Source organism: Cryptomeria japonica, chromosome 5 (assembly GCF_030272615.1).
Source record: "Cryptomeria japonica chromosome 5, Sugi_1.0, whole genome shotgun sequence".
Classification (NCBI taxonomy): Eukaryota; Viridiplantae; Streptophyta; class Pinopsida; order Cupressales; family Cupressaceae; genus Cryptomeria; species Cryptomeria japonica.
The window spans coordinates 49,517,580-49,543,414 of NC_081409.1; the positions used below are offsets into that span (position 1 = coordinate 49,517,580).

General features: G+C 34.4%; 1 pseudogene; it reads left to right on the forward strand.

The window, feature by feature from the left end:
• LOC131040060 (agamous-like MADS-box protein AGL11) overlaps positions 1 to 25,835 on the forward strand; it is a 90,819-nt pseudogene that overhangs the window by 45,036 nt on the left and 19,948 nt on the right.

The window sequence follows — 25,835 nt, forward strand, 5'->3', positions numbered from 1 at the left end:
TAAGTGCTTCATATATAAGTAGAGGTGGCTTTCTTTTTATATTGCTAAACACTATTAATAGTTGTAATCACTAAAATGAACCTTACTGCATGAAAATGAAATTACACATATGGGGACTTGTGCATAGGCATCCTTTGAGTGAACCCTTGTAAGGAGAACTACATGTGACTTTGACCTATTCGGAAGCGGGAACATATGAGGTCCTTGGGTGAAGGATGCGCCTATGACCTCAAGTCCATAGGGGTAAGGTCCCTAAAGTTATCAATTTTTCCCTAATAGGTTTGACCTTCTCTCTTCACTAGGCTTCAACTGAGGCCGAACTAGGTAGTAGATGGTTATGAAAAGTCAATCCTTGCTATTTAAAATATAATGTGTTTTGAGCAGTGAGTTGAATGAAGTGATGGGGTCAACTACCTTATAGTCAATTTGTTTATCTATGTAGTAGAGGCCATCTTAAGTTGGATCCACATGACCCTATGCAGTTGTAAAATTTGATCCTATAGCTGTAATACTTTGTGTAAATACTCTTAGCTTGGTCCTTTGTGATCTACATGTTCTAAATTAGGAATCTCTCTTCCAATTATAGTGCTAAGCTAAGTATAGGCATTGACTTTTATGGAAACAGGTAGAGTTAGGACCCCGTGAATGCATAGGTAGAGGATTGTATTCCTCTAACATGTAGACTAGTCCTCCCTATCCGGGGTGATCACCAAAGAATAAATCCTATGACTTGAACAACATAAGCTTATCCACTTGAGATTAATAGTAGTCAAGGAGTGTACTATGCCAAGAAACTATCAGCCATGCCACCTAGTTAGTAGATGGATACCACTAGTTACATGTAGACAAGGAATATTTTGCATTAATTTAGGGTATTGTACGGCTTTTTCTAAGAGCATCTAGGCCTGGGGGTTAGTTGCATGTTGGCGATAGATGTCCTGGTTGTTTAGGCATCTGATGGACTATAGGTAAGAGAATTTATAATGAGGAATATGTAGGTAATAATTGGGCCAATCTCATAGTATAATTTTGGGTACATCATGACATGGAAATGGTATTTTTGACCTTGTCAAGATGGATATGGACACTTGGTGTAGTATGAGATACATCAAATTCTATTTTCATTTGCTTGTTAGTGTAGAAGGCCAAGCAAATTAATGCGTCCCAAAGTGTAGAGTGTAGTGCATCGCCATTCCATTTATCTAGGATGCACTATGGACAAGTGAAGGTTAGCCATTATTAATACATCAGTCTCTCATTGTGTATATTCTAGTCATTATGTATCTAAGGCCTATTGAAGCTAGTCACTATATATGAATGGTGTATGTTGAAGCTAGTCCCTATGAATATCTGAGGTATGCTAGTGTTGGTAACTATGTATATATGGCGTAAGCTAGAGATACTCAGTGTGTGAGTGATATGTACAAGCTAGTCACCGAGTGATTATGGGAAGTGTGCTCGAGTCACTCTATGGATCTAAGGAAAATGCTGAAGGATATGACCCTTGAGTAATTGTGTATATTTGTACATTACTTGATGGCAATTGGTTAATGCTATATTTTGATTGGGCTAATTTTGATAAATAGTCTTAGTTTAAAGAAATATCAAAGATCTTGTGCAAGAGGAGAGAATCAACTCCCTCTAGCCTTCAAGGGTGAACTATGAAGCCTCTAACTTATCTCGAATGAATACGTAGGTAGAGTCTTTTTGAACGAACCCTCGAGGCTTAGGTCAACGTCTAATGAGAACTCTGACCTCGAGCTTAACACTTTTGAGTGCAATCATAAATGGGGGCATAGAGTTATCACCACTATGTTGAATAAATTATAGAGTCAACACTTCTGTGTTGGAAAAAAAAAGAATTAGCAGCAACAAGGAGACGATTGTTAAAGCATTGAAGAAAAGATTTGTTTCCGAGGAGCAGGTGAAGGAAATTTAAAAAGTCAGGAACGTTTTAGCCCTGGTCATGCTTCCAAGATGTTGAATAGTTTTTCTGTCCAATCAGAAAAATCTGTGGAAAGTCATGGGTTCTACGTTACCTATAGCTCAAACGTTACATCCAAATGCATTTCCAAGCAGATGACAGTCTGTAATTTATTGAGGTTTTATGGCCGGCTGGCTTTATAGTTGTCTATATTATTTCACGATAATTTTGTCCTCAGTAGCACCTAAATCTTACAAATCCTCCAATATCTCTGTAATCCTAACGTTAAACGAAGATTTTTTGTATGGGCTTTTCAGGTTACCGTTTCATTTGCTCGTCTCCATGTGTACTCTTGACACTGCTATTGTCGCTTCTCTTCATCTCCTATATTTTCTAGTGTCCTTGCACCTCACCTTCTCAGTAGCTCTCTATTTATAATCTCATTCCTGCATTCCATCTAAACTTCCAGCATGGTTCTCGTGCCTAGTGAAGAAGAATTTTTTTTCTTTTCATTCCAGGAAGAAGCACAATCCTACTGTTAAAAATCCTTTCTTATAATAGAAAGGTTTGCTAACTTTAGTGGCTAGAGGAGCCTCTTATTAACAGTTGTCGTTTTGTAACGCTTTGCAAAATCAATCGATGCAATTGTGAAATGTGCATTTTACTATATTTAGGTTATTATGTAAACGGTTTCTTAGAACCCTTATGCAGCAGAAGAATGCCTTTCGGTAATTAAAATACATGACACTAAATGAGTTTGGGATTCAGTCAAGGCATAAAAATATCATGCTAAGTAGGAAGTTGAGATACATGGTAAGGCATTGAGATTTAACATAGGGAAATGTTAAGTCGTGAGGCATAAAATTTTTAATCTATTTTTTTTTTTCCTAATAATTTTTGGATTGGTTGTTAATAGGAGTAAAATAGAGAACTAAAGTGTGCATGAAAGTATTAAAAATGTAGTTTTGGATATAGGTTAACAGATTTAGATCAATTTTGTACAAAATTTGATAATTTAGAGTTATATTTATATATTAAATAAACTTTTTATTTGCATTGGTGTTGGATATGACATAATATTAGAATATCATAAAGTCTATTCATTTCCATTTATATTAAAATCAAGTAATGAATATAACATATGTGATAATATTTTTCCTAGTCCACATGGATCACATTGGAATCGTTCTAGAATTCATGAATAAGTTTGAAGCTTGTTTTGAACCAAAGTATTTTCTAGCTCAACAAAAGAAAATCTAATAATGCAGTAGAGAATAATGATGTTTAGAAGTCTATTTACCCAAGAATTCAAGTAAGCTACTGCATATCAATAGAGATCAAGTATGTAGGAGTGAGGTCACAAGTGCAAACTTTATCATAAACAATGAACTCAATCTAAATAGAGCTAGGAGATGATGTATCAGTTGAGTATAAAGTGTTTGAAATCAGTATGTAAGAATAATTGTGCTACAAAGAGGATTGTAACATCAACATATATTAGATGTTTCTTTTATAGCAGTTCATGTTATGTTTTTCAAGATATTCTTCATTTATCCTGTTACTAAATAGTGAGTCTCTTCAGTAGGCCTTTGCTCATTATATCTTGGATTGTCAATCCTTTCTCAAAGTAGTGAGCTTTCATGGGTAGTGAGCCCTAAAACAAATATTGTAATATATATTTTATATATTGTGAGTAAACTCGATATGATTTTTGCCTCATTTATTTTTCCACATAAAAATGTGGGTTTTCTTGTGTGGTACATGTGTTGCTTCTATTCTTTCCTTATGCAAACTTGATTTAATGTTCAATAATTAATGGATATATAAGTTTTAGTTAATGTGGATTCACCCCCCTCTAAGCATTTAGGTGTGTTGAACAATTATCATTAGGAAAAGGTTCCTAAGATAATATTCTAATAACTAAGGTAGATCTTGCATTTGAACACAAAGGTACTAGAGCAATTCTGAATAGTGAAATTCTCTAGGAAGTAGATTTAGTAGCAATGAAACCTAATGATAGTTGAGATATTTAACAAAATGATTGTGTAGCATATTTTAAAGGAGAAATTTGGTTTACTCTTGATGATCAGGATGCTAGAAAAGTGGAGTGTGAGGAGTACACAAACAAATTTAATAAGGTAGAAAGGATAATTGTCAAACTAAAGGCTTAAATTATAGAAGGAAAGGAATTGAAAGAAAAACTCAAAGTGGTAGAAGATGAAATTGTTAAACTAAAAAGTAATAATGAGGGAGAATGACATAGTTAACCTAACGATTCAAGTTGAACAAAATAAGAAGATTATTGACTATTTGGAGACCAATGTTCATGATTAATTTGTTGAATTCACTAAACTTGAGGAAGAGATTGTTGCTTTGAGAAAAAGTGTTCAAAGATGCAAAAGAACATATAGAGAAAGGTTTGAAACTCAAAGGAGGACATGACCTCCTAAAGAAGTCACTCACTAGGAGGGACCTCAAAGAGATTATTCCAGACCGATCAGCAAGAGTAAACACAACAGAAACACAAGGACATGATGGAGGAAATACAAAACAGATTGAATTATATCATGAAAACTGATTACAGCCAACTGGTAACTTTTGGGTTACAGAAATCAGCTCATAGGTCTGCTAAAACATGCTCAAAATACAGAACACGTCACAACTAAGACCTCAAATCTTAAGATCTATCTTCTATGCTCAGTCTAACTTCTTAATTACATTAGATAATGCTCTATTACAATGATTCATATGATTCAAGGGGATCTGGTAGGCCCAATAAAGGATCAAAACCCAAAGAACAAGACCTAATGTGTAAAACCAACAAGATCGCCCCCCGCCAAAGAAATTCCTTCAAAAAATCCAAAGGATGAAGTGTAGATCATGGGAAAAGGTTGGCCACATGCTAAGGAACATCAAAATCAACACATAGGACTCCACAAGCTACAGAAGGGATCTGGTAGATCACCAATGCAAAGAGGTCGAGGCAACCGATAATAGAAAACTATCTAAGAAACTGGTAGCGATAACTTACCGTAAAATGATCCAAATTCTCCATGGTTTGGAAATAAGGAAGATGATCAAGTCTTCAAGAAAAATCCAACTCCACAGGTTCTAGTGAGCCAAATCTGGGACACATAGGTGGAAAGAAATATTGAAACTGCAAACAAAATGCAAAACAAAAAGCAAATATTTTTGGTTGATGCAAGATTGCTATGAACCGGGGATGCTCCTGTATCACCTCCATGATGAGGTTCTTAGTTATCAGAAACTACAAAAGGAAAAGGGTAGCCTTGGTTTTGAGAAGGGAGAAATTTCTAAGAACAAAAAAAGAATGAGAAAGGAAAATAAAATTCATAAGATGAATCCAAGAAGAGAAAATGAAATAAGAATAATTTCATAGAAGTCTAAAACAAGAAGAAATTTAGAAGGTTAGCTCATAATCAAGCTTCTCAAACCAAGTTCTCTGAGTCTTTCAAGCGTAATTACTATTTGTATTAAAAGCTTGCACATAAGGTTATTGAATGTAGGAGTAGAATGAGCATGAATTCATTTAGGCTCCAAAAGTACAATACTATGAACTCTCCACCATTTAATGGTCAATAATATACTTGCAATAAATCTAGTCATAAAGCTAATGAATGTAAAATTAAAGTGATAAGGAATTATTTCATGAAAAAGAATGACTACTCAATCCCTATATGGCTACTATTACTTGTGTAAAAAAAGTTGTCACAAGGATGTTGATTATATATCTAATATTAGAAGAGGTAGAAATGGTCCACAACATGGTACTATATGCTATAACTACAATAAATCGCGACATCTAGTAGATAAAAATAGGGTTTCAATAGCTTAGCTATACAAAATAGGAAAATGACATATATCACACCTAATACATTAAAAGGAGAATGAACATAATAGATCCAACCTCAATTATATTAAGAAGAGGGTTGAATGCAAATCAGAGTCCTATTTCCTTTTGTTTGAGTTGAACATGCATTTCACAAGATTTAAATTGAAGGCCAAATCTAGATTAGAATGTACATGCACGAAATTAGAATGAACTTAGAATGCTACAATTGATTGATAAACCTATAGAAATTTTGTAATAGGTACAAAGGTGTGTATGAGATTTGCCTATGCACCTATACCAATGGGGCACCCAGAATGCCCTGGTCTTCTACCATATAGCTGGTTTTTGAAAATATGCTTTCTAAGTCTGAGATTGAACTGCATGTAAAATCTGGAAGAAAATATTGAGGATAGGGGTGCCTCAATTACCTTTGTCCTAGAAAATCAACTCCAAATTCTAAGAATAAGTTTGTATTAGTTTGCCAAAGATTTCCTACTGTTGATGAAATAGCTTCGATCGATATCCTTCTTAACTAAACAACATAACTAATTGGCCTAATTGGCCTATCAGCCTTAGACAAATTAAATAGTTGAATATAAAATGATTAAAGTAAAACATAATTTGCATATTCATTAAATATATCGAGTTACATAAATCCCGTCAACCTTCAGGAGTCATGATTAATAAACCGATGTGTAATTAAACTTAACCAATACAAAACGTGTGATTGGAAACCGACATTTCAAGAGCTGTGATGGTTGAAGGCTCTCTCAATCGAGTATATTTATGAAGGTTCATATTCTTATCCAATGAATAAAAATCAGATAGTCAGTGATTATCAGATTATTCACAGTAGATAGTTCGTGGAAATTGTATATCACTCAGCATACATTTTGTGGAAATTGTATATCACTCAGCATACATCTCGTGGAGATTACATAGCAGATTGATGACATATATAATAGAAATTGTATATCACTCAGCATACATTTTGTGGAAATTGTATGTCACTCAGCATACATCTCATGGAGATTACATAGCAGATTGAAGACATATATAATAGTTCATTGATAGTGTATGATTGAAGAAGACAGTCTGCAATAGGTTGAGGATCAACAAAGGAATACCTATTCCTTATTGTAGATCAAATATTTCCCATATTTTATTATTAATATATATAGCCTCAAGAGTGAAGCCAAATTCTTTGTAAAATATCTTGACACATTTGAAATATTAAAGTCATATTTAATTGTTGGGTTTTTCACCTTTAAGAGGAAGGTTTTCCCAAGGTAATATTTATGCATTTGTGTGAATTATTGTGTTACCTAATCTGATCATAAAACTGAACATGGTATCAGAGCCATGGTGAAAGAAGATTGTGATCAGATTCTATACAACCTCTAAGTATTCTCTCCTCTTTCTTTGTCGAGCAGTATCCCTAAGTGTCGAAAATGGTGAATGGTCTTAATGTCGAAGATAGGCTTGAAGGTGCATCAAACTTCACCTCATGGAAGTTTAGAGTGCTCATTTCACTTGAAGAAAATGATCTTCTTCAATTCATAGAGGAGAAGGATTTATCCGAATCTGAAGATCATGAGGACAAATTGCAATATAAGAAGAATGTAATCAAGGCAAAGAAGATATTAATCGAATCCATGAGGGATCACTTGGTGCCCCTCATCTCTAAGATGACAACTGCAAGAGATATGTTCAAGACCTTGGAGGGGTTATATGAGATTAACATGTTGGCATTTTGGATATCTTGATATGGTTTTGTCATTGATGTCAACAACTGTCATCACTTGTCCACACTTATCAGCACTTGGAGATCTTTGGTTATGTTCACCGACAAGTCAGAGACTTATGCACAGTCACTAGTATTTGGTTCACTGACAGATTATATTGTTCACCGGCACATGGAATGACTTGGAGACTACTTGGTTATGTTGAAGACATTATTCGATCACTTGGTTTTGGAGATTTGGTTATTTGTTTATTCGGGCTTGCATATTTGCTGTTACTGGCAAATAGGTCTAGGATAAGCACTGGCAGGCATATTTATTCCAGATCAGCATGACACATTATGGAGATGAATTATTATTATTGTAAATGCATTGAGCCGACATCATACATCGGATATTGATTTATTTGTAATTGATTTTATTGTAATATCTTTTAGTGAGCCGACCTATTCAATTGGTCTTAGGTTATGGTATAAATGTAAGAACTTATTTGTGAGATTGATATGCGATTGCAAAAAAGAATTATAATAAGGTATATGCAAAAATAAGCAGAGTTATACACGTAGACATCATTTGAAGGTTGAAGGAAGGTTTTGTGAAGGCAATCAAAACTAAACTGGTACTGAATCCAGCATATGAAGATGCTATTTTATGTAGTACATTATCATTGGATTTAACCATCCAATTGTAGTCAGTGTGACTCTCATTTTGTGATTGAGTAGTGAGCTCTAGGCAGCTGGCCTTTCTGCATGTGTAGAATCCATATTGTACACACATACTATCTAATGTAGTATCATTTAATTGTGGGTAAGGCTTCCCACAATGGTTTTTCCCCTTACAGGGTTTCCACGTACAAATATTTGTGTTATGTATTGTGGATGTTGTTGTCTTTTTGTTTCATGCATTAAATCTTTACTAGTACTGCAATTAATTGATAAAACTGTCTATCAGCATAAAGTTTGGTTTACCGGTATTAAGCATTAAGTTTTGGTTAAGTTAATTTTGGTTGAATTTATTGGACAACTGATTCACCCCCCCCTCTCAGTTGTTTTTGGGACCTAACAATTGGTATCAGAGCTTAGTTCTCTTTTTGCAGATGTTTAACAGCTTGAGGAGATCCAATATCTTCTAACTATTTCAGGAAGGATAGTCTAAAACTTGATGGAACTAACTAACTATGGCATATGGAAGATCGGGATGGAGATAGATTTGAATTGCATTGGAAAGGACATATGGGATGTTACAAAGAATGGCTATACTGCTCCTACTCAAGGTCAACCTAATCCACCTACCTTGGCTAAAGATGAAGAAAATGATTGCAAAGCAAGAGAAGCACTTTTGAGTGCATTGTCTGATCAACAAGTCATGGGAGTGTCAGACAGATCTACTCCTAAAGCTATTTGGGAGAAACTAGAAACATTGAATGAAGAAGATTCCATAGTTAAAATTGCAAAACTTGAATGCTTCCGGGTCAAGTATGAAAGTCTGAAAAATGGAAGAAGAAGAAAGAATTTGTGCTTTTATGGAAAGAGTAAATGAAATTGTTATGGGTATACAATGTTGTGGAGGAACCTTAAGTGAAGATGAGATTGTTTATACAGTTTTAAGAGCTTTTCTACTGACATATAAAATGAAAGTTACTGCTATAAATGAATTGAGAACAATGCCTAATGCATCAGTATCTAGAGACACTTTGGTTGGAAAACTTTCAGCTTTTGAGCTTGAGGAATTTGGTCCTATTACTACTATCAAGATAGATCTAGCTTTCAAGGCATCATCATCATCATGTGTAGCATCATCATCATTATCTGATAAATCTGATTGGAAAGCCTTCTATGCAAGAGAACTTGAAGAAAGCAGGAGAGAAAATGAAGAACTTGAAGAACTTGAAGCACTATTTGCAGGGAAAATGCCTAAAAGTCTAATTGGAAGTAAGTATGAAGGTAAAGCACCCTTTAAATGTTTTAACTGTAATAAGATTGGTCATATGGATTCTAGATGTCTTGATAGACATGCAAGATTAAGAGAAGAAGCTAAAAGAACATATAAGCCTAACCCTGACTATCAAAAATACAAGTTTAAGAAGAATAGAGACAAATCTTGTTATTATGCTGATGAAGGAGTTATTGATGATAATGATGAAGATCCAGCAGACAATGGATGGGCTTTTGTTGCTATAATAGAAGATCAACAGGTACCTATTGTTCAACTGGTAGAACAGGCCCTGACAGCTAAAGCTGAAGATAAGGATGAATGGATTATTGATTCAAGGTGTTCACATCACATGACTGGTGATAAGAGTAAATTATTAACCTTTCAAGATTACAATGAAGGTCTAGTAAGATTTGGAGATGATAAATCTTGTTTGATCAAAGGAAAAGGCACTATATCTTTTGATGGTAAGCACAATACTGATAATGTTTACTATATTGAAGGTTTGAAGCATAATCTTTTGAGTGTTGGTCAATTAGTTGAGAAAGGATTTGAGTTACAATTCAAGAATGGTAAATGCAAAATCTTAAACAGAACTGGTTTGGAAATTGCAACTGGTAATCAGACTAGAGGTAATATCTTTCATTTGAACAACAATGAGAAAGCATGTTTGAATGCACATATTGATGAAAGTTGGTTATGGTATAAGAGACTTTGTCATGTAAATTTTAATTGCATTGTGAAAATTAGTACTACTAAGGCGGTAAGAGATTTACCTAAGATTGTTAAACCTCACAATCTAGTATGTAAGGAATGTCAATTTGGAAAGTAGGTTAGAGAAAATTTCAACAGTATTCTAGAGAAGTCTAATAATGTTCTTGATTTAATTCATATTGATTTATGTGGTCCAGCAAGAACTAGAAGTATACAAGGAGATAGGTATTTTATGCTAATCATTGATGACTATTCTAGAATGTGTTGGGTTACTTTTCTCAGGCAGAAATCTGAAGCATTTGGGAAATTCAAACTATTCAAGGTGATGGTAGAAAATGAAACCGGAAAGAAAATCAAATATTTGAGATCAGATCAAGGATGTGAATTCACATCTAAGGAATTTAACACATTATGTGAAGTGAATGGGATCATAAGACAATTATTAGCACCCCAGACACCCCAGCACAATGGAATTGTGGAAAGGAAAAATAGAACTATCTTGGATGCAACCAGAAGTATGATATCAGAAGCAAATCTACCTCATATATACTGGAGAGAAGTAGTCCATACAATAGTTTATACATTCAACAGAGTTCACATCAGAGGTGAAACCGGTAAGACCCCACATGAACTATGGTTTGGTAATACACCTACTCTTAAATATTTTTGAATATTTGGAAGTAAATGTTATATTAGAAGAGATGAGTATATTGGAAAATTTGATCCTAGAAGTGATGAAGGAATATTTCTTGGTTATTCATCTAAAAGCAAGGCATATAGATGTTTTAACAAGAGATTGCAGAAAATTGTTGAGAGTATAAATATGAAGATTGATGAACAGTTTAGAGGAAATTCAAGGTACACAGACTCTAAACCAGCAATAGAGATAATCACTAATAAACCTACTATGAATACACTAGTACAGAATGGTTATCCAATGACATTGGCATCATCTGGAGATTCAACAGTCACTAAAGAACAACAACAAGTAAAAACACCCCGGTATGTAAGATTGAATCATTCTTAAGATCAGATAATTGGAAACAAATTTCAAGGAGTTATGACTAGAGGAAGATTGGCAAATGAAGAGGTATGTCTTATTTCTCAAATTGAACCTACATCAATTAATGAGGCATGTGAAGATAAATATTGGATTAAACCTATGGAAGATGAATTGGAACAAATTGAAAGCAATAACACTTGGTCATTAGTTCCCCGGCCTAAAGACAAAAATGTAATCAGAACTAAATGGGTTTTCAGAAATAAACTTAATGAAGATGGTAAAGTAATAAAAAATAAAGCAATATTAGTGTGTAAGGGATATACATAGAAAGAAAGAATTGATTACAATAAAACCTTTCCACCGGTAGCTAGAATTGAGGCAATCTGACTTTTATTGGCTTTTGCAGCACACAAGAACTACAAAGTATATCAAATGGATGCTAAATGTGCATTTCTGAATGGAGATCTTGAAGAAGAAGTTTATATTGAACAACCTGGTGGATTTTCTTTGACAGATAACAAAGACATGGTTTGCGGGTTAAGGAAAGCTTTATATGGATTGAAGCAAGCTCCTAGAGCTTGGTATGCTAGATTGGACAAATATCTTTTGAAGCTTGGTTACACTAAAGGTAATGCTGACAACAATCTATACTACAAAGTGACTAATGATGACATCTTGGTTATTGAAGTTTTTGTTGATGATATAATATTTGGAGTAGAAGATGGTTTGTGTAAAGACTTTTCTAACAAAATGCAGCAAGAATTTGAAATGTCTATGATTGGAGAGATAAAATTCTTTTTAGGATTGTAGATTTCACAAACTAATAATGGTATATTCCTATGTCAATCTAAGTACTTGAAGGAATGAATAAAGAAATTTGGCATGGAAAATTGTAAACCGGTAAGCACACCTCTGACTACAACTGATAAATTATCTTTGAAGGATGAATCAACGCCTGTTAATCTGACTAGATACAAGTCTATGATAGGAGGTTTACTATATTTGACATAAACAAGAGTTGATATTATGAATGCAGTATGTATTGTTTCAAGATTTTAGAGTAATCCTAAAGAAAATCATGAATTAGTAGTAAAAAAGATTTTCTGGTACCTACAAAGCACTACAAATATTGGTTTATGGTATCCTAGAGATGAAAATTTTGACTTATGTGCATACACAAATGCTAATTGGGAAGGAGATGTGGATGACAAAAAAAGAACCACCAGTGGAGCATTTTTTCTTGGTAGCAGACTAATTTCATGGTTGAGAAAGAACTAGAGTTGTACAAGTCTATCAATAATAGAATCAGAATATGTTGCAGTGGCAACAAATTGTACACAGGTATTATGGATCAAACAAATGTTGAAGGACATAAAGGTAAAATGCAAGGAACCTATATCTATTTACTGTGATAATATGGCAGCAATTGATATATCAAAGAACTCAGTATTCCACTCTAAGACTAAACATGTTTCTATCAAATTCAATTTTCTAAAGGAGAATGTTGAAGCAAAATAGGTGAAATTGGTTTATGTGAATACTAAAAGCAGATTGCAGATATTTTTACAAACCTTTGCCTAAGGAGACTTTTGAATATCTTAGAGAGCAACTTGGAGTCCTAACCCCACCGGTAGAGACTTAGATAGTTGATGTTTGTCATCAATCGGCAAAATTAACAGAGAAATATTTTTCCGGCTTTGATTTGGAGAGCTACTTCTCAGGGGGAGTAGTTGGTATAATAAGTTGGTATTTTGTATTTGAAACTAGTTTTTGTAATGCTTTGGCATTTGATGTCAAAGGGGGAGAGATTGATATGGAAAAAGACATTATCCCTTGGGGAGATATTGATACTTTGGGGAGAGATTGTTGGAGAGATTGATTACTCTCTGTATTTTTATTTTTATTTTAATGATCTCTTTGGGAGATTGTTGGTTTCTGGTTTTTGGCATTTATGTTTTGGCACTTTGATGTTTTTTCCATCTTGTGTTGCCATCAATGCCAAAGGGGGAGATTGTTGGCATTTTGGATATGTTGATATGGTTTTGTCATTGATGTCAACGCCTGTTATCACTTGTCTACACTTATCAGCACTTGGAGATCTTTGGTTATGTTCATCGGCAAGTCAGAGACTTATGCACAGTCACTGGTATTTGGTTCATCGACAGATTATATTGTTCATCAGCACTTGCAATGACTTGGCGACTACTTGGTTATGTCGAAGACATTATTCGATCACTTGGTTTTGGCGATTTGGTTATTTGTTTATTCGGGTTTGCAAATTTGTTGTTACTGGTAAATAGGTCCAGGATAAGCACTGATAGGCATATTTATTCTAGATCAGCACGACACATTATGGAGATGATTTATTATTATTATAAATGCATTGAGCCGACATCATGCATCGAATATTGATTTATTTGTAATTGATTTTATTGTAATATCTTTTAGTGAGCCAACCTATTCAATTGGTCTTAGGTTATGGTATAAATGTAAGATCTTATTTGTGAGATTGATATGCGATTGCAAAAAAGAATTATAATAAGGTATATGTGAAAATAAGCAGAGCTATACACACAAACATCATTTGAAGGTTGAAGGAAGGTTTTGTGAAGGCAATCAAAACTAAACCGGTACTGAATCCAGCATATGAAGATGCTATTTTATGTAGTACATTATCATTGGATTTAACCATCCAATTGTAGTCAGTTTGACTCTCATTTTGTGATTGAGCAGTGAGCTCTAACTAGCTGGCCTTTCTACATGTGTAGAATCCATATTGTACACACATACTATCTGCAGTAGTATCATTTGATTGTGGGTAAGGCTTCCCATCATGGTTTTCCCCCTTACAGGGTTTCCACGTACAAATATTTGTGTTATGTGTTGTGGATGTTGTTGTCTTTTTGTTTCATGCATTAAATCTTTACCAGTACTGCAATTAACTGATAAAATTGTCTATCAGCACAAAGTTTGGTTTACTGGTATTAAGCATGAAGTTTTGGTTAAGTTAATTTTGGTTGAATTTATTAGACAACTGATTCACCCCCCCTCTCAGTTGTCTCTGGGACCTAACATAATAACATAAGTAGGGCTCTTGCATTGAGACATCAACTCCACCAAGTGAAGATGGCAAAAGGAGATTTAGTCATCACCCACTTCATGAAAATTTGAGAATTGAGAGATCAACTATGCGCAATTGGGGATCAAGTGATAGATGAAGACATTGTCATTCTAGCTTTGAATGGTCTGCCACATTCATGGGAGCCATTTATCCAAAGCATAAGTGGAAGGTCAAAATTTCCTCAGTTTGATCGACTCCGTGTAGATTGTATTCAAGAAGAATCAAGATTGACTACTAGAGGAATCATCAAGAGTTCTAAAAATGAAGATAGACATGTTCTTGCCACTCAATCTACCAAGAAACGAAAGTATTGGAAGAAGGCCAACTTCAAAAGGAATAAAGGTTTCAAATCAGATTCTACACTTGATTCTAAGAGGAAGAAAAACATCTCTCGCATCCAGTGCTTTAGGTGTGACAAATTTGGTCACTTTGCAAAGGATTGTTTGAAAAGACTTAATCATCAAGGAGCGAACATCAATGAAGTCTCATCTCAGAAGGAGAATGAAGATAACTCTAATGGTTTTCTTTTCATATTAGCATTATCAAGCAATGTTCCTACCAACAGTGATACATGGTTAATTGATAGTGGAGCCTCTCGATATATCACCGGTCATTGGGAACACCTTTCTGATCTAGTGGAGAAAGAGTCACATCTTCAAGTCATTATTGGAGATGATTCTCGGTATGTTGTAAGAGGAGTTGGTGCTACATCTCTAAAACTTGAATCTGGAGTTTCCCTACACCTAAGTGATGTATTGTTCATACCAGGAATCAAGAGGAACCATGTGTCTATCTCAGCCTTGGAGGATAAGGGATATCAAATTACATTTTTTGAAGGAAGAGTTCTTGCTTGGCCTAAGAACTCCAGCATCAAGACTGCTTGTGTTATAGGAAATCGACATGAAAGTTTATACAAACTCTCCACTCTCCCAGTTCAAGCTCTTATCCATGATTCTTCCAGTTCTAGCGAACTTCAGCACAGAAGACTTGGACACCTTCACTTCAGGGCACTTCCATCTTCGGAAAAAATGGTAAAAGGTATTCCTAAAATTATTCATGCAAATGATGGTACTTGTACAGGTTGTGCTATGGGTAAAAATGTTAAAGGTCCTTTTCATATCAGTGAGAGTAGGTCTAAAGAAATACTAGATCTTATACATTTAGATTTATATGGTCCAATGTCAACCCCATCCCTAAATGGATGTTTGTACCATGTAACTTTTATAGATGACTACTCTAGGAAAACTTGGATCTATTTCTTAAGGTCTAGAGAGTCTGATGAAGTCCTAGGTAAGTTTAAAGAGTTTAAAGCTCTGGTAGAAAACTTGTCTGGAAAGAAAATTAAAATTTTAAGGTCTGATAATGGAGGTGAGTACACCTCAGGTAGCTTTCATGATTTCTATATTGAGGCAAGGATCAAGAGGGAGTTATGTGTTGCTTACAATCCCCAACAAAATGGGGTTGCTGAAAGGAAGAATAGATCCATAGTTGAAGCCGCAAAAGCTATGATTCATGATCAAGACCTTTAGATTTTCTTATGGGAAGAAGCCTCTATAATAATAGTGTATGTTCAAAATAGATGTCCCCATCGGATACTACAAAATATGACTCCTGAAGAAGCTTTCTTAGGTATCAAGCCTGATATTAGCCACCTAAGAATATTTGGTTGGCCTGTGTATGTGCATATTCCCAAGGACAAGAGAACCAAGTTGGAGCCTTCTGGCAAGAGAGGAATATTTATAGGCTACAGTGAAACCTCTAAAGCTTACCATATTTACATTCTTGGATAGAAGCAAATAGAGGTTAGCAGGGAAGTCACATTTGAGTAAGATGTTGCATTCATACTCCTCAAGACATGGATGTTGATCATACTCCTAAGGTTCAGAGGGAGTCTACAGAACCTAATATAAGCAATGATCCAATTGAACCCTTGGATCCCACTGATGGGCCTAGGGATATTGTTGTGCCTCGAAAGAGACCTCTTTCGGCATGAAACACTATGCAGGAAGAAGAACAGTTTGCTGCTCCTAGAGGCACATTTAAGGAAAGCAAAAGACCACACAGATTCTCTGGTTATGTTGCATTAATGTGTAACCTTATTGAATCTGAACCTTCTAGTGTAGAAGAAGCCTCAAATCAACAAGTTTGGAAAGATGCAATGGATGAAGAGTATCAATCCATTCTCAAGAACAATGTGTGGGATATTATGCCTAGACCAGAAGGGAAGTCTGTTGTATCTTCCAAGTGGTTGTTCAAGATAAAACATGCAGCTGAAGGAAGCATTGAAAAGTACAAATCTAGATTTGTGGCTCATGGTTTCTCCCAACAAGAAGGAATAGACTACGAAGAAACATTTGCTCCTGTTGCTCGCTATACTTTCATTAGAACCATCATTGCTACTACAACAGCTAAAGGATGGAAGTTGCATCAGATGGATGTGTAGACTGCTTTTCTCAATGGAGTGATTAAAGAAGAATTCTACATTGAGTAGCCTGAGGGGTTCGTGATTCATGGGAAAGAGTCTCATGTGTGTAAATTGAAGAAAGCCCTATATGGTCATAAATTGGCTCCTCAGGCTTGGTATGAAAGAATTGATAGATACTTAGTGGGTTTAGGTTTCTGCAAAAATGATGTTGATCCAAATCTTTACTTCAAAGTATTCAATGGTGATATGTTGATCTTGGTACTTTATGTTGATGATCTATTTATTACCGGAGAAGATCATCTCATTAATAGATGTAAGAAGGAGTTGACTTCAAAATTTTAGATGAAGGACTTAGGACTTATGCACTTCTTTCTAGGGTTGGAGGTGTGGTAGAGGCCCAATGGGATTATCCTAAGTCAAGGTAAATACACCATCAACATCTTGAAGAGATTTGGAATGACTGATTGTAAATCCATGTTTACACCCATAGAAACTAACTTGAAGAAATTAAGGGAAGTTGTAGCTAGTTTAGATCTTGTGGACCCTACTATGTAGAGGCAATTAATTGGGTCCCTGGTGTATCTAGTTAACACTAGACTAGATATTTTTATGTAGTGAGTTCACTTAGTTAGTTCATGAGTGAACCTAGACATATACATCTAGTTGTAGTCAAGCATATCTTCAGATACTTGTGTGGCACAGTTGGATATGGCTTGAAATACTCTTCCAGTATAGACCTAATTCTTGAAGGATATTATGATTCTGATTGGGCATGGAGTGTTACAGATTGAAAGAGAACTTCTAGTTGTTGCTTCAGTTTGGGATCTGTTATGATTTACTGGTGTAGCAAGAAGTAATCTTTAGTAGCTTTGAGCACTGTAGAGGTAGAATACATTGCAGCATGTGTAGCAACTCGCGAAGCAGTGTGGGTTCATAAGCTCCTTGCAGGATTTTTGGTCAATCATTGGAGCCTACCATCATACATTGTGATAACCAAAGCTGTGTAAAGCTTTCAATCAATCCTGTATTTCATGATAAAACGAAGCATGTAGAGATTTAGTACCACTATATCAGAGATATGGTACAAAGGAATTTTGTTCAGTTGGGATACATTTGTACCGAGGAACAAATAGCTGACATTTTCACCAATCCTCTTGCAAAAGTGAAATTTGTGCATTTTTGAGACAAGCTTGGAATTGTGCAAATTTAAGCTCTTGCTGAGAGGGAGTCTCAGCATCAGTAATTACCTGATATGTATTATTATGCATTCTTCTCCATGATAGAAGTTTGAGGTGAAAGCCCTTGTTATGCATTCTTCTCTATGAGAGAAGTTTGAGGTATTAGCCCTTGTCATGCATTCTTCTCTGTGAGAGAAGTTTGAGGTATCATCCGTTGTCATGCATTCTTCTCTGTGAGAGAAGTTTGAGGTAGCAACCCTTATTGTGCATTCTTCTCTATGAGAGAAGTTTGAGGTTCCAGCCCTTGGTCCACCCTTTGCGAGTAGGCACGGTGGATCCACCCTCTGCGAGTAGGTATGGTGGATGTCATGGTCCTGCACTTGTGCATAGTTACTTTTTGAGAATAGGCATGATGATTGTAACTATGTGACTCAGTCATCAAGAAGGATTCCTCTCTAGCTAAGAGGGAGTGGTTGATGAAATAGCTTCGGTTGATATCCTTCTTAACTAAATGACATAACTAATTTGCCTAATTGGCCTATCGGCCTTAGACAGATTAAATAGTTGAATATAAAATGATTAAAGTAAAACATAATTTGCATATTCATTAAATATATTGATTCACATAAATCTCGTCAACCTTCAGGAGTCATGATTAATAAACCAATGTGTAATTAAACTTAATCAATGCAAAACGTGTGATTGGAAACCAAAATTTGAAGAGTTGCGATGGTTGAAGGCTCTCTCAATTGGGTATATTTATGAAGGTTTGTATTCTTATCCAATGAATAGAAAGCAGATAGTCGGTGATTATCAGATTAATCACAGCAGATAGTTTGTGGAAATTGTATATCACTCAACATACATTTCGTGGAAATTGTTTATCACTCAGGATACATCTCGTGGAGATTGCATAGCAGATTGAAGACATATATAATAGTTCGTTGATAGTGTATGATTGAAGAAGACAATCTACAGCAGGTTGAGTATCAACAAAGGAATACCTATTCCTTATTACAGATCAGATATTTCCCATATTGTATTATTAATATATATAGCTTCAAGAGTGAAGCCAAATCCTTTGTAAAATCTCTTGAAACATTTGAAATATTAAAGTCATATTTAATTGCTGGGTTTTTCACCTTTAAGAGGAAGGTTTTCCAAGGGTAATATATGTGCATTTGTGTGAATTATTGTGTTACCTAATCTGATCATAAAACTTAACACCTACACTCTGTATCTTTGTCAATGACCTATAGTTGCACACAAGAAAAAAGAAAAGAGTGTTGCAAATAAGGGTTTGCCTAGGTCATACCCCAAGTTTAGAATTAACCCTAGTTGAAATAGAAATCAAACTTGAATTGAATTGGAAAACTTACCTTTTGATTGCAAGGCTAGATTTGAAAGTGAAATACTTGAAAGTAGATGATTGTACCTTCAATAGGTGATGAAATAGTCTTCCATGTGTTGATGCAATAACATGATAAATCACATAAAATCAATCATGAAATCATAGAGAAAACACAACATGAAGATGCCTTGATGTAGTATGTTTCTCCTTGAATAAGATTTTCTCTTGAAGAAGAATAATTTCTCTTGAATAGGATGATAATGTTAGCGTTAGACCAGATGTTGAGAATGAATTGAGAGGGATGCCTTATACAAGAATTTCATAATTAAAATAACCTTTAGGATGACTTAGGAGTAGTATATTTTTGCACTGAGTTAAATTAGAATAGGGTAGGAGCACCCAATTATCCTCCCAAAATTTGAGGCAAAAAGTGGAGGACCAAGGGAGCCTGACCATCCTGGTCCCATCAACTTTTTTCTGACTTTTTAGGAATGCAAGATAATGGGGTTCTAATGTTAATTCTAACTCGGTGGCTCAAAACATGATGTATAAATATGCAAAATATGTTTTGGAAGTTGAAATTTGGGTAGGATTAAGGATAAATCGGGATAATAAAAGATAAAGGGAATACCTAGATTTAAGAGCCGAAATAATAGTTTGATGATGTAATATAGTGGAATAAGACCCATAATATTAATTTAAATTAATAAAGGTCCTATAATGCATAGAGAAATAGGAAATACTAAAATGAGTGATAGGAAAGTCTGAAATTGGAGTTACTAATTAAGGTGTACAATTTACAACACTACATGACATATTGCTAGGTGTTGTAAGGGAAAGAACGTGAGATCTTCTGCTTCATAGAAGAAGGTTGACTTGGTCCAAACAAAGAAAGAGGTAGACAAAATTTGAAAGAAGGAATTGAAGTGAAGGATGGATTTGTATCTTAGGATGGTGTAGATTGATCTTTTAGAAACTAAATGAAAGTATTGGTTTAGGAGGACTTAAAATTGTAGAATTTTCAAACCCCTATGAAGCGAAGATGCTAAAAGCTTCAGCATATTGGTTAATGGCAATATGAACATATTTGGTTGGTAATATTGTGTCATTTGGACAAATTTTTGAAAGAAATACTTTCTTTGTGGAAGTTTACTAAGTGTTTTATAAAGCCCTATTATAAGAAATTTTTTTTGAAGCTGCTAAAACCTAAGAGCATTCAATGTGGTGTAGCAAGGTAGATAAGAAGGTTATTTAAATGACATTAGATAATTTTTTATCTCATTCCATGCATTCAAGAGAACCAAAGGGCAAAAGAACAAAGAAGGTTTTCAAAGTGCTATTGCATCAAACCCTAACAGTCATATTTCTATCCATTTTTTCCTGCAACCCTAAGCATCAAAAAGTAAACATGGATATACCTAGGGTTATTGATGTTGTCGAGAAGCCTATGCATCTTGCCTCCAACCCAGTCACCTCGTATTCCCCCTTCTCTCTGCATTTTAATTTTGTTCCCCACGAACTGCTTTCTTCTCCTCTCTTTTCTCACCTTTCCAAGACCGCTCCAAAATTGCCTCTCTTTTTTTCGCTTAGTGTCACTTCCATTCACATGATAAAGCTGTCGCTTAGTGCCACTTCCATTCACATGATAAAGCTGGACGAATAGAATGGAGGATGGAAAGGGTACCATGCGTTATTAATGGCGTGATTTTACCCTCCCTCCAATCGTGGCCTGTAGCTATTCTGGCTCCAAAATGGTACTATTGTATCATGGAATATCAGTAACACAACATTACATACCGTTGATCATACAAACAACTATTATGATCGTTGATCATACAAACAACTATTATGATTTTTTTTTTTTTTTAAAAGTCAATAACACACGTTTGAATAGCTGTGTCCCCAATCCTGTGCCTGTCTCCTGATATTTGTCTCTTCATGTACGGTCAAAGGTGGACGTGGTTGGCAGGGATGTGACATACTCTTCCAATTCGCATGAGAACAACAGTTCTGTTTGAAGATAAAAATAGATTGTTTAATCTATAGGTTTGAATGATTATGGATGACTTCTATTTTTAGCTGTCTTGAATCTTTCAAGCCTTCTATAAAGAGGCAATTGCACTGATATATTTGTCTATGATCTCTTCAGTTTTATAATCTCATTTGAATGAATAGAAAGCTTATTTCTATTGAATAATTTCTATGAATAAAATTGAATAGAAAGCTTATTTCTATTGAATAATTTCTATGTATATTTTATTTTATTCAGATACCAATATGAAAGTGGGCAGAGGCACAGAAAATAGATGAAGATAACACAGTAAATATTCACCTTGTGCCGCTGGACAAAAAAAGTTGAATCTTATGACGTGCTTTAAAAGGTTTACACATGCCTCTTTTATAGAAGACATGGGAAAATAAATTTTTAGAATAATCAATGTAGGCCGATTTAGATAAATAACTCCCTAGAAAAGGATATAAGCCGACATCTTAAATATTGAAGACTGGGAAAAACTATACAACTGATAGAAACTACCAGAAGGTTCTTAGAAAGAATCATTTTACCGTGAGAGTGTGTTAAAACATTGGCATGCATACTTTTTTTTGTTTGCTCCATTGAATATTGGCTGTAAGGTCTTGCAAGCATGTTGCTTCGTTACTGGTCCATGTCTTCCATATTTTATAACAGTGATGATAATGCTTCTGTTTCTTCCTGTTGTTAGCATCGAGAGAACAGTTCAAAAGTACATTTAAAGTCATGATCAGAAACTAGTGAACCTACCGACTCTTTCTACATATCGTGATCTGGAGGTAAATATTAGAGTCATGTCAGCAAACCAGTAAAGCTATGTTGTGTCAATCTTTTTGAACACTTCTGCCATTTTACTTGGCATACTCTAATTATATGTAATTAATCTGAAAAGAATTGGCAAGAGGAGGCAGCTAAACTCACACAACACAGGGACAGTCTAACAAATTCAATCAGGTTTGGTTGCCGGTTTACCTTGAAATTCACCTTTATAAATTGACAGTCAAACTTTTAAACTGATTGCTAAAATCTATCTCAATACAGATTTTTATGAATGGTAAAACAAATATATTAAAATGGAGTTTACTGACAGGCAACTAATGGGAGAATCTTTTCCATCGTCAAATATTTGGGATCTGGAGCAGATCGAAAATAAGTTAGAGAACGCCCTTCGTAGTGTAAGATCAAAGAAGGTACGTCATATGAATAATGGAAATTTTCACCAGTTCCTTGTTTATCTTTATTTTATATAAGAACGGATCCATTATTTGCGAATTATTTAAATTTATTGGATCAATTTGTGCTGACTGATAGAATTATGTAACTTCTTGTTCTTTGTTGATCGTTTAATCTTATTTTTTTGTTGACCGTTTAATCTTATTTCTGTAATTTGTTTCTTTTGATTAATAAATGTTTACCCCTGTTTTTATTTTAAACTTTAATTATTCTGAAAAAATTAATAATAGATCTATTTTAAATGACTTTAGATTTGAAATTTCTATAAACACACACTCTCTGTGGTACTTTGGTAATGTCCAGTGATAAGTCGTCAGGATCAAGTTTTTAGTCTGTGGTACTTTAGGTTCATGCTTTTAAACTTTTTCCTAGAGGGATTCAACTCACTTTAGACATGTTTTTAAAGACCACGAGAAATAGGTTATCTTGGCATGGAGCCAAGCTTAATTTCAGTCATTCCAATTAGGACATTTAATCTTTCTAAACCATTGTTGGTTTAGTTCTTTCAACTTCTTTGAGGAAATCTTCACAGATTAGGGTTCAACGCACTATGTCCTTGTCGACAAATTGGAAACAATTTGTCGATACTCTTTTATATAATTGGAAGCTTATGAAGGCTATTCAGGGACTTCTTCACATTTGTTTATGATCAAAATCTCAATTCTATATTGATGTTTTTAATGTAATCAATTTAAATCAATGAAGATTTCGTATAGTTTGGTCAATCAGTTTAAAGTTCAAGCTTATTTATTTATCAAGGTCTATCTTTTGAATTTTGGTTGATCCATCTAAATGCTTTTAATATCTTTTATCACTTTTTAATCATTGAGAACTACTCTAGCACTTCTAGTTTTAACTATGGACTCACGCTACCTGCAATTTCATATATGATTTCTGTAAGTTTTAGACTTAATCTCTTTATTTTCGACTGGCCATGAATGTTGATAAGCTTATTCAAATTTAACTTCCTTTCAAAGTGGAGATTATATTTAGTAACTTAAAAAAGCCTAATTCAACTCTATTTTAAGAGATTCTATTGACTCAGATTTTCCTCATTTACTAAATCAATGGTTTGTTCTAATACTCTTCTATAAATTCACATGCTAGTGAAGTTACATATTTGCAGAATTTTACGAAAGTATTGAGCCAATGCATATTGTAATATTTCATGTGTGCCACTTTCATTTTGTAGCAAGGGCCCTTTGTCTGCCTAAAAGCATAGATATGGTTGTAACCGCTAGAGGATTCACTCAGTAAACTAATCATATATCTCCTTTTTGTATCATGATTGATACAAAAGTGACACAGCCGAAAACAACCAACACGGGCCAAAAAGTGATAGCAGATATATCCATGTGTCATAGCTAAATAAAAAATATGCAGATAAAAATTACAAGGCTTTTAATTCCAATCTTTATGCTAAAGAATTAACTAACTCAGAACAGCCGTTTGGAGCAGCAACAATAACAAAAAGAAAAAAAACCAGTAGAACCAGCAAAACGCCATGAACTTTAAGGTTGTCCTCTAATAACGTGTTCAGTTATCCCATGAACGATTTGTGACCGAATGCCCTTTAGTAGCAGCTTGTGAATCTTTCCTAAGAGCTTCAAAACCCTCAACACCAATCCCAGAGCTACCTGCAACAGAATAACCAGAGTTGGCAGGCGGATGTTGGGCGACATGATACGATAAGAAATGGATTGCGAAGAACACATCATGTACTGTATTGTTTTAATGATTTAATATTGGTGATACTCTAGTAAGGGCATGCACTTAATGTTATATGTGATTACATTATTGTTTTAATGCCACAGGTTTCATTCTTTGGAGTGTGAGGTTCTTTTCTTAAAAGGGTTTTCTCCAACTATACCTATTTGCATGTTTCATATGTTTGCATGTTTCATATGTTTGCATGTCAATAAATGTTATTGCATTAATGATTTTGTCTTTACAAATTGTTAGATCTAATATTTTTTTTGGTATTTACTCTCTTCATAAACTACCATAAGAATTATTTCTGTATCTTAGCTTCTTTTCATTTGGTATAAAATCTTTAGGATTCTTGATAATAGGAAATATTTTTTTTGGATTTATCTTGTTTTAAGCGGTAGTGTTATGTAGTAGATCTTGTCTCAAGAAAATGGAAAGAATAAATATACTAGAGATGGGGAGATTTAATGATAATAAATTTGAGTTGTGGAACCTAAACATGAAGAATTTAGTCATAGATCAAGATCTTCAGATTGTAGCATTGGGGCCCAATATTTCTATAATTGAAGATGAAAATTGTACTATGTTGGATGTATGCAAATAAATCCTTATCAATGTTTTCTTGGTAAATTTAATATTTAAAAAATTTCATAAATAATCCATATCATCCATCTAGGAAAACTTGTTAAAAATATACTAGGTAGGATCCTTGGTTAATAATTTTCTATTATGGAAGAGCTATATACTTTTAAGAGGGGTGATGTTAATTATATAAGAAATAACTTAAGTTCATTCAATGTTATCAGAAGCCAATTGTAATCTATTAATATGAAAATTAAATAGGAAGAGAGATGTGTGACCCTTCAATGTTCTTTGCTAGACTCATCAGATAACTCAAAATGATGGATATTGGAAGATCTATTTTAAATCTTGATCTTGATGAGGTAATGGTTACTTTAATCTCATAATAGTAGAGGAAAAAATCTTTCAAATATACCAATGAAGCTTTGGTTATTTTTTGATATTTGAAGGAGAAAGAGAATCTCAAGGACAAGAAGAATGACTAAAGTGTTGGCAATTGACAATCAATTGGTTGGTTTCACTATATTGTCATTGATGGCAACATGGTATTTTGTTTCGGCTTCATGTTTTGGTTTAGTTGTGTACCAACAAGCACTTCATAGACACTTCACCGACAGGATGAAAGGATTTCTTTGGTTACCGACAATGCAGACCGACATGGTTTAGAATAAACTTATCAATATTGGAGGCCGACTTCTCTTGGGTCTAGCATTGGAAATTCTTTTTGATATTCATGTATTTATGTTATGTAGCCGACATGTATACTGATATTGTAATTATCTTTGTAAGCCGACATAAGGCATGATAAATTGTATAGGGTATATAGGTCAGTTGGACTAGATCATTTTGATATATGATGTGGATGATATGAATGCAAATATGAATGGATAGAAGATTCGAAATATATCAGAGAGATTATGTATGTGAGGATATTTTGTAAAGGGGTACTCCGGTAAAGGGTTTAGGGTTTCAGAGCGGAACAAATAGAGCTTAACGAAAATTGTGTTCTGGCATAGAAGATGTTATCTTAGAAAT